Source organism: Macaca nemestrina, chromosome 16, assembly GCF_043159975.1.
Source record: "Macaca nemestrina isolate mMacNem1 chromosome 16, mMacNem.hap1, whole genome shotgun sequence".
NCBI lineage: Eukaryota > Metazoa > Chordata > Mammalia > Primates > Cercopithecidae > Macaca > Macaca nemestrina.
In genome coordinates, this window is record NC_092140.1 from 75,593,033 (window position 1) to 75,604,092 (window position 11,060).

General features: G+C 42.3%; 1 protein-coding gene across 1 annotated transcript in view; it reads left to right on the forward strand.

The window, feature by feature from the left end:
• LOC105490746 (integrator complex subunit 6) overlaps positions 1–4,027 on the forward strand; it is a 119,935-nt gene extending 115,908 nt beyond the window's left edge. The window contains exon 22 of the transcript XR_011615030.1: positions 1,646–4,027. The gene's annotated coding sequence lies outside the window, so the exon portion shown is untranslated. The remainder of the gene's footprint in view (positions 1–1,645) is intronic.
• Positions 4,028–11,060: the final 7,033 nt, after the last annotated feature.

Here is an 11,060-nt window from a genome sequence, read left to right on the forward strand (position 1 = left end):
TTTTAAAAAAGTGGAGCAGAATCTGCTTTGAATCACAAGACAGCGCAGAGAGGAAGCTGGCGATTGCCGTCTCTGCCGGCGATGTCTCTACCACTCGGTCCAAATTCCTGGAGCCTGGAGGTCCTGCAGAGAGCCAGGAGAAGCAGCCCAGCCCAGGGCAGCAAAGCCCAGATCAGAAACAGAGCAGGGCCATGGGGGGAGCCAGCCACACCCGTCAAGCCTTCTTAGGCTTGTGACCTGGTTGTACCAGCAAGGAACCCCTCATCCAGCCCTTTGTCACATTGAGGAATTCCACTGATAACTTTGCTTATTGGGCTTTTGCTGGGTACCAGGTACCTAATGCTTCCCCCCTCCTCTTGTGAATAAAACAATAAATCAGTCATTGGGCACGACTTAATTCAGCAAATGAAAAGAAATTCTGCAAAAGAGAAAACAACGCAAGATATGGCACAGTCAGTTTGGAGCAAGGTGACTTGCCTCATTTATTATTAATAAAAGTGAATGCACTAACTTATATATATAACTTGAGCTATTAATAATCTGGTTCCTCTCAGATACAACAGTTAGTAAGTCCAATAACAAATTTGAGAAAGAGACCATGTTGTCAATGAGTAGACAGATATTTTTGAAAAATATGAGCAGGTTCTGTCAAAAGTCTGTCCTTGTGATCAATTCAGAATTACATACATTTCTATTAAGGACTTAGGCCTTGTATTAAGTTCAAAATAGATGGTAGCTTATATCTGGTTACAGATTACAGAAGAACTAAATGCAATTCTTAATAATTATGTCTCAGGCATCTGTAAGTGTTAATATTTGAAAATCAATGGACTGTTTTCACTTGACAACTACCCATACCCCTGTAATCAGTGGGTAATTCACTTTAAGGAGTTTTATTACTGACACCCAAACCTGGGATTGTTTACATGTCTTAGGATAGTTACAATTCTATAACTGCATCACATAAAATATCCCCAACTCTTTACTTTAGATTCAGTGCCTTGGACTCTAAGCCATAGTATGAAAGGAGAATAAACAGGTTTAACTTATTCTGTAGCACCCAGAGAGGGCATGTCATTCATCCATCTGTCCATCCATCCTTTCATCCATTCATCCATCAATCCATCTGTCCATCCGACTGTCCATCCATCCATCTGTCCATGCACGCATGCATGCATGCATCCATCCATCTATCTATCCATCCATCCACCTATCCATCCATCCAACAAATATATCTTGATCACCTGCTTGGTCACAAATCACTGTGCTTCTAGGTTCTGGGCATATGGCAGTGAACCAGTTACCCGGACTCAGCTCTTATGGGACTTAGAGTCTTGCTCACTGCCTGCGTATTTTAGATGTTGATGGTGATGGAGCCGCAGTAACTTGTGAGGACTGCCATGTCACATTGTGAGCTCCCTGTAGCAGGAATTGTGGGGGAAACAGCTGATTCACTATTTGCCAGTGGCAGCAGTGGAGAGAAGCTTATAAAAAGATTTCCCAGATTGAAAAAAACATTGTTTGTGTAACTTCTACAAACATTTCTTTCTAATTCTATGAATATACCATTCTAACTTGCTTTTAAGAAGCATCCTTCGGAAAAATGCTAGGGAAATTTAATGTACAGGATATATTTTCTATATAGGCTAAACATTTTAAAGTGTGAATGAATGAAAGATGAACTGCAAGTGATTTTTCTTCCATGTACTCGGCCTTGAACCTGGGTAAGTCACTGTGGCCTCTGACCATTTAAGCAGAGATTATCATGTTTATTTCTATCTTGCTGGGATGGATGTTCATTATACTGCTAAGTGAGGCTCCATTCTTGGAGACATTTATTTGTAATTTTAACAACATACATAGGGAGCATTACTGAGCACTTACTGTGTTCTAGCTACTCTATTAGACCCTGTCCATTCACAATTGCAATGAATCCTCACAGCAATCCTATGAGGAATGTATTACCATTCGTATTTTGCAGATGAAGAAACTAAGTCTGAAGAGCTTAAGATCTTGCCTAAGATCCCACCAGGTCAAGTTGGGGTTTGAACCTAGGGCCACCTTGACGCTAAGGCATATGCCCTTCATCACAGTCTTGATGCTGTCAGGAGCCAAGGGATGGGGTCTCCTAAAATTCCTCTTGGCTGTAGGATTCTAAGTCTTTCGATGGCCAGCCCAGACTCTTTCGCTCGTAATGTGTGTTCACTTTGCCCGCATTTACCAGGAATGCTGTGGTGAATCACCTGTAGGTAGACTGCTATGAGGCCCAGCACTTTTAACAATTATGGTTTAACATTTTTCACTAGCCGATTCTTATAAACAAATTACTTTCAAATCCAAAGGTCTACCAAACTAATGTGATGGATAGAAGCATGCATTTCAATTCAGTTAGGACATAATTAATAGGTAGGCATCTCCTTTGTGTTTATATGGGCTGCCTGTCTGGGGTTGTACAGAGGGAGTCCCATTTGTAGCCCTGACCTTGAGGATTTTGCCATGAAGAGAGAGCACACCCACTGAAGACATGGGCACTGCTAAAAGAAGTCCCAGGGAACAGCTAGAGCAAGCCAGAGGGCAATGCAAGGTAGCCCAGCACATGGTGCTGCAGAGCCAGATGAAATTAGCAAGTCCTTCATGGGAAATGGTGCAGGTGAGCCTCCACCTGTCCTTCCAGGAAGGCAAAGGCAAAGCGCTGCTGCTGGGCTTCCTGCTGTCCTGGCTGATAGCTGCAACACGACCCTCAAGTTCTTCATAGCTATGCACTGCTTAGACTCAAAATGAACCTGGGCTTCTCTACTTTTTGATACCTTTCAGAATGGTGTGCCGGAGAGAGCACAGAGGGCTGGTTTCAAACTAACTGCAGACCTTGGGCAAGTCACTGAATTGCTCTGAGCTTTAGTTGCCTCTTCTGCAAAGTGGGTGTATAATACCTCCCTCTCACTGTGAAGATGACAGCAAACAGCCTTAGCATGGCACCTGATAAGCAGGAAAGGCTGAAAGCATCAGCTTCTTTGGACTGTATCCCCATCTCTCATCTCATCTTACTTAAGAAACTACCATCGAGGTCCTTTCATACTCACATAAGAAGGAGCTTGGGAATCGTCATGTAACCGGCTGGACTATGAATCTATGCTGTTGTATCCGGAAACATGTTTTTTTAAAATTAATTTTATTTTTTTTGAGACGGGGTTTTGCTCTGTCTCTGAGGCTGCAGTGCAGTGGCATGACCTCGGCTCACTGCAACCTCTGCCTCCCCAGTTCAACCAATTCTCCTGCCTCCGCCTCTTGAGTAACTGGGATTACAGGGGGCTGCCACCATGCCTGGCTAATATTGTATTTTTAGTAGACATGGGGTTTCGCCATGTTAGCCAGGCTGGTCTCGAACTCCTGGCCTCAAGTGATACCTGCTTCCGTCTCCCAAAGTGCTGGGATTACAAGCGTGAGCCACCGCATCCAGCCGGAAGTATGTTTTTAAATGTCCTGCAAGAAATAGGGTGGAAACTTTAACAAAGGTCTCTAAACTTGAATTCAGAGCTAGTTTTTAATCTAACTTTGGAGAAAGTAAGTTGTTTAATAATTTACTTTGTTATTATGTTAACATAAGTTGTTGCTGTCTCAGGTGCAGAGGGTTGAGTTAATCCTCCTCCTCAGTTCATGCCACATAGTTCCATGCAAGCAGCCCTCTCTTGCTTGTCATTTTGTTTCCTCTTAGGCGCAGTGGTTCAAGCCTGTAATCCCTGCACTTTGGGAGGCCGAGACGGGTGGATCACGAGGTCAGGAGATCGAGACCATCCTGGCTAACATGGTGAAACCCCGTCTCTACTAAAAAATACAAAAAACTAGCCGGGCGCTGTGGCGGGCGCCTGTAGTCCCAGCTACTCGGGAGGCTGAGGCAGGAGAATCGCTTGAACCCAGGAGGCGGAGCTTGCAGTGAGCTGAGATCTGGCCACTGCACTCCGGCCTGGGTGACAGAGCTAGACTCCGTCTCAAAAAAAAAAAAGAAAGAAAAAAAGAAAAAAAAGAAAAAGATACATTGTCGTTTTATGTGCATGCATTTTACATTTACATACCTGCTTTTATGTTATGTATTTTGTTATGTTCCCTAATGTTTTTCAGTAAATGCTACGTTTTTTAAGATGTAGCCGTGTGGTGCTATGCATGCATCTGATCCTGGCTTCCAGCTTCTGGGCGATACTCGATAGTGTGCAACTGCCACATTTTCTTTATCTGCTCTCCCAGTGATGAACATCCAGGTAGCCTTTAACTCCTCGCCAGTGCAGACAGCCCTTGGACAGCTCTTGTGGACTGTGCGGGAATTTCCTTAGGATGTTTACCCAGGAAGAGAATTTGGAGGTTATACACTATTCATATCTTTAATTTTACTACGTAGCTCCACACCACGCTCTGGAACATCTACATCCTTCTACACCCCGCCAAAGCCCAGCATCTCTGCCAAGTATTTCCCATCACTTTTATTTTTCAACTTTAATAGATGCAAAGTCGTATCTGATTCTGTTAATTTGGATTTGGCGGGTTACCAGTGATTTTGAGCATCTCATAATATGCTTGTTACTTTTCTGTGTTTCCTCTTCTGAAATTACCTATTTATACCCTTTATCCATTTTTCTATATTGTGGTTGTTGTTTTCTTCTTGATTTGTAGTCCATATAGAGTATACATCCCTTGCCAATTATAGATATTGCAAATATTTTCTCCCCTTTTGGCCATCATGTATTTACTCTCTTCATGATGTCTTTTGTTGAAGAGAAATCCTTAATTTTCATGTATTTCTATTAATATTGTTCTTTCCCACTGATGTGTAGTGTCCCTTCTTTTGTATGTTAGATCCTCGTATGCACACAGGGATGCTCTCAGTTCTCTACTCCGTTCCATCGTCCATTTCTCTTTACCAAATTGTTTTCATAACTATGGCTTTAAAATATGTCCTTTTTTTATTTTTTGGAGATGGAATCTTGCTCTGTCACCCAGCCTGGAATTCAGTGGCATGATCTCAGCTCACTGCAACCTCCACCTCCTGGGTTCAAGCAATTCTCCTGCCTCAGCTTCCCAAATAGCTGGGATTACAGGTGCCCACCACCATGCCCAGCTAATTTTTTGTATTTTTAGTAGAGACGGGGTTTCATCATGTTGGCCAGGCTGGTCTTGAACTCCTGACCTCAGGTGATCCACCCGCCTCGGCCTCCCAAAGTGCTGGGATTATAGGCATGAGCCACCGTGCCTGGCCAAAAAATGTCTTATTATATAATAGACAAGTTCCCCTCTTTACTATTCTTTTTAAAAGTTGATTTAGCTTTCAAAAACTTTTATTGATTCTCCAAATCAATTTTAAAGTAAGTTTATTAAGCGCCTCAAAAAAATCCAACTAAAATGGGATTATCATGGCATTTAATCTATTGATTAATCTGAAAAATTTTAACAACTTAATAAGTTATCCCATCCAAGACTATGGAATGTCTTTCCATTTATTAAAATCATCTCCTTTCATAGATTGTTTTAATAAAATTTTAAAGTTTTAAAAATAGAGATCTTGTGTATATTCTTGACTAAATTTCCATGCTTCGTGCTCTTATTGCCATGTTCTTTTTATTATTAATAGACTGTTTTAAGAGCAGTGCTAGGTTTCCAGAAAAATTGAGTAGAAAGCATGGAGTTCCCATAAACCCCCTCTTCCCTGTCCCCAGTTTCCCCAATTATTAACATATTGCATTTTGGTATATTTGTTATAATTGATACATTGTCAAATAGAGTCAACAGTTTACGTCAGGGCTTACTCTGTTGTACAGTTCTATGACTTTCGTCAAATACATAATGTCATGTGTCCACCATGATAGTAACATACAGAATAGTTTCATTGCCCTAAAATTGCTCTGTGCTCCATACATTAATTCTTCCCTCCTCCCTTTCCCTCAACCCCGGGAACCACTGACCTTTTTACTGTCTCTATAGTTTTGCCTGTTCCAGAATGTCATTTAGTTGGAATCATACAGTGTGTTGCCTTTTCAGACTGGTCTCTTTCACTTAGCAAAATGCATTTAAGTTTCTTCCATGTGTTTTTGAGGCTTGATACCTCATTTCTTTTTATCACTGAGTAATAGTCTATTATATGGATGTACTATAGTTCATTTATTCATTCACCTATTAAATGACATTTTGGTTGCTTCCAAGTTTTGGCAATTATGAAGAAAGCTACTATAAACATTTGTGTGCAGGTTTTTGTGTATTCAATTCAATTGGATAAATACTTAAGAGTCAGTTGCTTGACTTTATGGTAAGACTATGCTTAGCTTTGTAATAAATGGCCCATTGGTCTTCTACAGTGGCTGTGCCTTTTTGCATTCCTACCAGCAATGAATAGGAGTTTCTGTTGTTCCCCATCCTCGTTATCATTTGGTGTGGTCGGTGTTTTGTATTTTAGCCATTTTAATATGTGTGTAGTGATATCTCATCGTTGTTTCAACTTGCAATTCCCAGATGATGTGAGGGACAACATCTTTGCATATGCATATTTACCATCTGTATATCTTCTTTGGTTAGATGTTTGTTCAGATCTTTTGTCCACTTTTTAATTGAGTTGTTTGTTTTCTTATTGTTGAGTTTCAGGCATTCTTTGTATATTTTGGATGTATATCCTTTTTCAGGTAGGTGGTTTTAAAATTTTTTTTCTCCCAGTTTGTGGCTAGTCTTTTCAACTCTTAACGAATTACTTATTTCTATTAACATTTATAGAATGTAAACTGGTAAATGTCTGCCAAGTGTCAATGAAATTTAGGTGATAAGATCAACAGGTGGTTGGTTGACAGTCTTGAAGGGTGGATGTCACTAAATCAGAGAAAGTGTTGGGCAGATGTTAGAGGCATGCATGGTGATTTTTAAAATTCTCATATTTTGGTCCTGATTAGAAAGAGTGGATTTGTGGTTGTGAGAAGTTTAAAGTGTAGATGTGGTGTGAGAAGCCACATGCTGTGAACTATAAGTAAAAGACTTAAGTAATAAGGCAAAGAGATGGAAGGTGTCTTTGCTCCTGCTGCTATAACAAACTACCATAAACTGGGTAATTTATAAACAAAATGAATGTATTGCTCACAGTTCTGGAGGCTGGGAAGTCCAAGATCAAGATCAAGATCAAGATATTGGCCAATTTGGTGTCTGGTGAGGGCCCATTCCTCATAGATGATTGTGTCTAGGTGTCTCCACATGGCAGAAGAGATACAAAAGCCTAGCTAGTTCCTTTGAGCCCTTTCATACGGACACTAATCTCATTCATGAGGGCTCTGCCCTCAATTCTTAATCACCTCCTATAAAGTTTCAACATATGAATTTGGAGGACCATAGCAGAAGTGTTTCGGGGACATTACAAATGCTGGGGACACATGCTCAGGGCTCATCATGATATTGATGAATTTGTGTGAACCAGTGCGAATAGCACTTCTGCCTCAAACACTTTCTGGCTCCAAATAAGGCCTTGGTATGAGTTCAAAGCAATTATTATTTAGCTTGGCAAGTAATCCTAAAAACAGAAAAAAATTCAGCAGAAAGTAACTAAGGTTGAAAATGGAAAAAATATATCAAACTGTTGGTATATTCTGGTTTTTTAAGTCGTGCTTTCCATCCCATTTTTTTCATATATTTCTGTATGATTTGCACTTTGATGCCTTTTATACAGTTAGATTTTAAAAGTGAAGAAAAAAAAAAGGAGAGTTAGGGTTATCCCCTATTTTTCTCCCTAGCACCCAGGCTGGATAACAAGACAGGTGAGGCTGGTCCTCGCTAAGCCAGCCTCGCTCTTCAGAAATTGGCAAGCTTGGTTAGTAGGAAAAAGCAGCCCAGGGGCCGTAGGCACAGGGCATGTGTTTTTCCTTCTCTCCAAGGAGTGGGAGCATCCCTGATTTGTTACGATCGTCCTTCCCAGTGAGCTCGGCCATGACCTGCAATTCTTCTCAGTAGCACCTGGGAGCCACTTCCAATATGTCAAAGTTGGTGTGTGAGAAGAAACATATTTGCCATCCCTGAAGTAGCCTGAACTATTTCATAAGGGCCCTTTGGCTCAGCTCTGAAAACTCCGTGACCTCCTGTGAATCCACAAAGTATAGGACTCCACTGGCTACTGGACAACACGCTGGGCAGCATGTGGGCAAGCCGCCTGGTGGAGTTATTACACAGTGGAGAAACTGACAGGTCACAAGCATGCCCAGGTGGCCCTGAAGCTCCGAAGCCCAGAGAGGGAGCTCCCAGGCGATGCCATGGGCTGAGGTCAGCCACTGCATTGGCTGGTATTCCTGTATATCCTTTTCATTTCCCACACACTATGGCCCAAGCCAAACACATTAGAAACATTTGTTCCTGGTCACATTGAGGTCACAATCTCAGAAAACAGATCACGAGCCACTATGAAGCTGCACAGGAGTTCATGAGTGGGAGTGAGAACAGCAAGGCTGGGGGAATTCCGTGAGTCTTTCAATAGTGGCTTTAAACAAATTCTGCTTGAGGGAGAGATTAGGGCTGAGGGAGAGGGGCACATGGTCTCTGGCAGACCCTGCAGACTTCAGGGAAGAGCCTGGGGACAGGATGCCATGTTGATACATCAACACGATCCATTCTAGTTCAAGTTGAAGATAAAGCAAGGTGACCATTTTTTGTTTTGTTTTGTTTTGTTTTTTAGTTGGGAAAGGAGGGAAATAAGATAAGGAGGAGGTGGAGAGAGCAACAGTTGGTTTTAAAGCATTTTGCAAATGAAAGTGGGCCCCTGGCACTGTGATGTGTGACGTGCTCTGCCCTTGGGGTACCAGGGAGGCTGCACCTCCATTTTCCAGGCCATTCCTGGAACAGTGCGGCAGGGCCTAAGGGACAAGGTAAGGAGGATAATTTAAAAGCAGAGGCAGAATTGCGGCACACACATTCTGCGAACATGCCCCACAGGAGATCAGAGGTGGGAGGAGGTGGGAGGCTGTGAGATTAAGATTTCTAAACTTTGTTATTTCTATTTTTGTCACAAGAGTGATGGTGATGTGGTTTGGTTGGAGGGAAGTGAGTCCTGTGGGAGAGGCAGCACAGAGAAACCACAAAGGCTGGCACTGTTCTGGAATGTTTCTGGATGCAGGAACCTGGACACAATGTCTGTGTGAATAGCAATGACACCAAAACGCAGACTTGGTGCCCAGTGCTCTGAACCCAGCAAGCCAATTGAGAAGCAGGGTGTCAGAGCTAGGTTGCTGATGGAAGACAGTGAGGCCTCCCTGGGAGGCTGGTGGATTGCCCTTTCGGGTGATGAAAACCGTTGGTCCTGCTCGCCTCTTAGACAAGGGTATGAGGGATGGAGGTCTTGGTGGACAAGTCAGGGGCTCTCCCAGGGTTCTTACCTTGAGCAAAATGTTCCACCTTCAGGGCCCGCTGTGTTACACCTTGGAGCAGCTACACGCCAACAGAGCCCAAAGCTGATTGTTTATAAAAGATGGAAAATTTCAAGAATGGTGGGCTTCCCAGAACCTCTTTGTTGGGATTGGCAATGCACACAGTAGTATAAATGGGTTTTTTATTCTGAGGAATTACACCTTTAGTCAAAGCTAGAGCCTAGAGTTAGCATGCCAAGGAGTGGTATGCACGCCTGTAGTTCCAGCTGCTTGGGAGGCCTAGGTGGGAGGATTGCCTGAGCCCAGGAGCTCGCTACTGCAGTGAGCTATGATTGTGCCACTGCTCTCCAGTCTGCTACAGAACAAGACCCCATCTCTAAAAATAAAAATAAAAAGGATTTTAAAAAGAATGTCAATGAGTGGGAACCATCAGACACAAAAACACCACCTAGTTTAAACAGGGTTCAGTTATTTATTTCCTTCAACAAGCCAAGGGGCACCTGTGAGCCAGCAAGAGGGAGCTGAGTGGGGAATGCATATGCCACCTGTCAGGGAGTGGCCCATCTTCCCCTTGGCTTTGGCTGCCACTCATTCTTGGTTGATGCATCCAGTGGTCTCCACTGGCAGAGATCTTGGTCTCCATCTTCCCCCGGGCAGAGTCCCTTATGGGTGGCATGTGGTGAACTGCAGCCAGCTCAGCACACACCGGGAAGATGTAGGGGGTCATCAACACTCACACAGTCTGGCAGCGGGTCTCTGTGTTAACCGCAGAGCCTGGAAACTCTGAACTTGCTCATAGTTTAATGGTTTGTGGTTGGATCTACCATATTGGTTGTACTCCAAAATTACCTAAGCCACTACATCATTGCCTATATATGTGGTTTCCAAGTTATATCACAACTTACCAATTTATGCCATAAATTTTCTGTACAGTCCAAAACATGTTTATGACTTTGGGGTAGAGCTGTTTATCACTTTTGAAGGAGGTAGCCATATGTTTATTGGGAATGGGGTAAACACGTTTATAATTTTAACTACTTTTGAGAAAAACATGTTTATAAGCAAAGGAATCTTTTTGGTGGAAAAGCTTGTTTACCAGTTTTAAGCACAGCAAACAGGTTTTTATTTATGCCTGTTAAAATGTAGGATGAGATATCCTTTACAAAAATTCACTTTGCATATCACAGACTAGATAGTGAACTACCCTTGGTACCTATTATTTGTTTCAATGTGTATTGAGATTAATTTGTATTTTCCAATACACCGGGCTTGTCATCCTAGAAGCAGAGCAGCACTGCTTTCATTTGGGAACACTCCATTGAAAAAATGCTGTAGAAAAGACTCAGAGGAATAATGGAGCTCTGACTGTACTGACTGTTGGTGGCTTGGGGTTTGAATTTTCTGGACATTATACTCCATGAGGATGAGGGGAGTTTTTTCTTGTTCATAGCTGTATTCCCAATTCTGAGAATAGAGTCTGGCATATGGAAGGTGCTTAATTCTTTGTTATTGAACAAATGAATGAATCAATCAAAGAAAGGGACAGTAGCCTTTTTAACAGACACTTTATCATCCCACTCTCCATGCCAAGGAGTTTACAGTATCACATAGATCTTATTTTTTACTCAAAACCTTTTTCCCTGTGAGATAAGAAAACAGCAGATATTTGAACCATTGTACAAATCAGAAAAA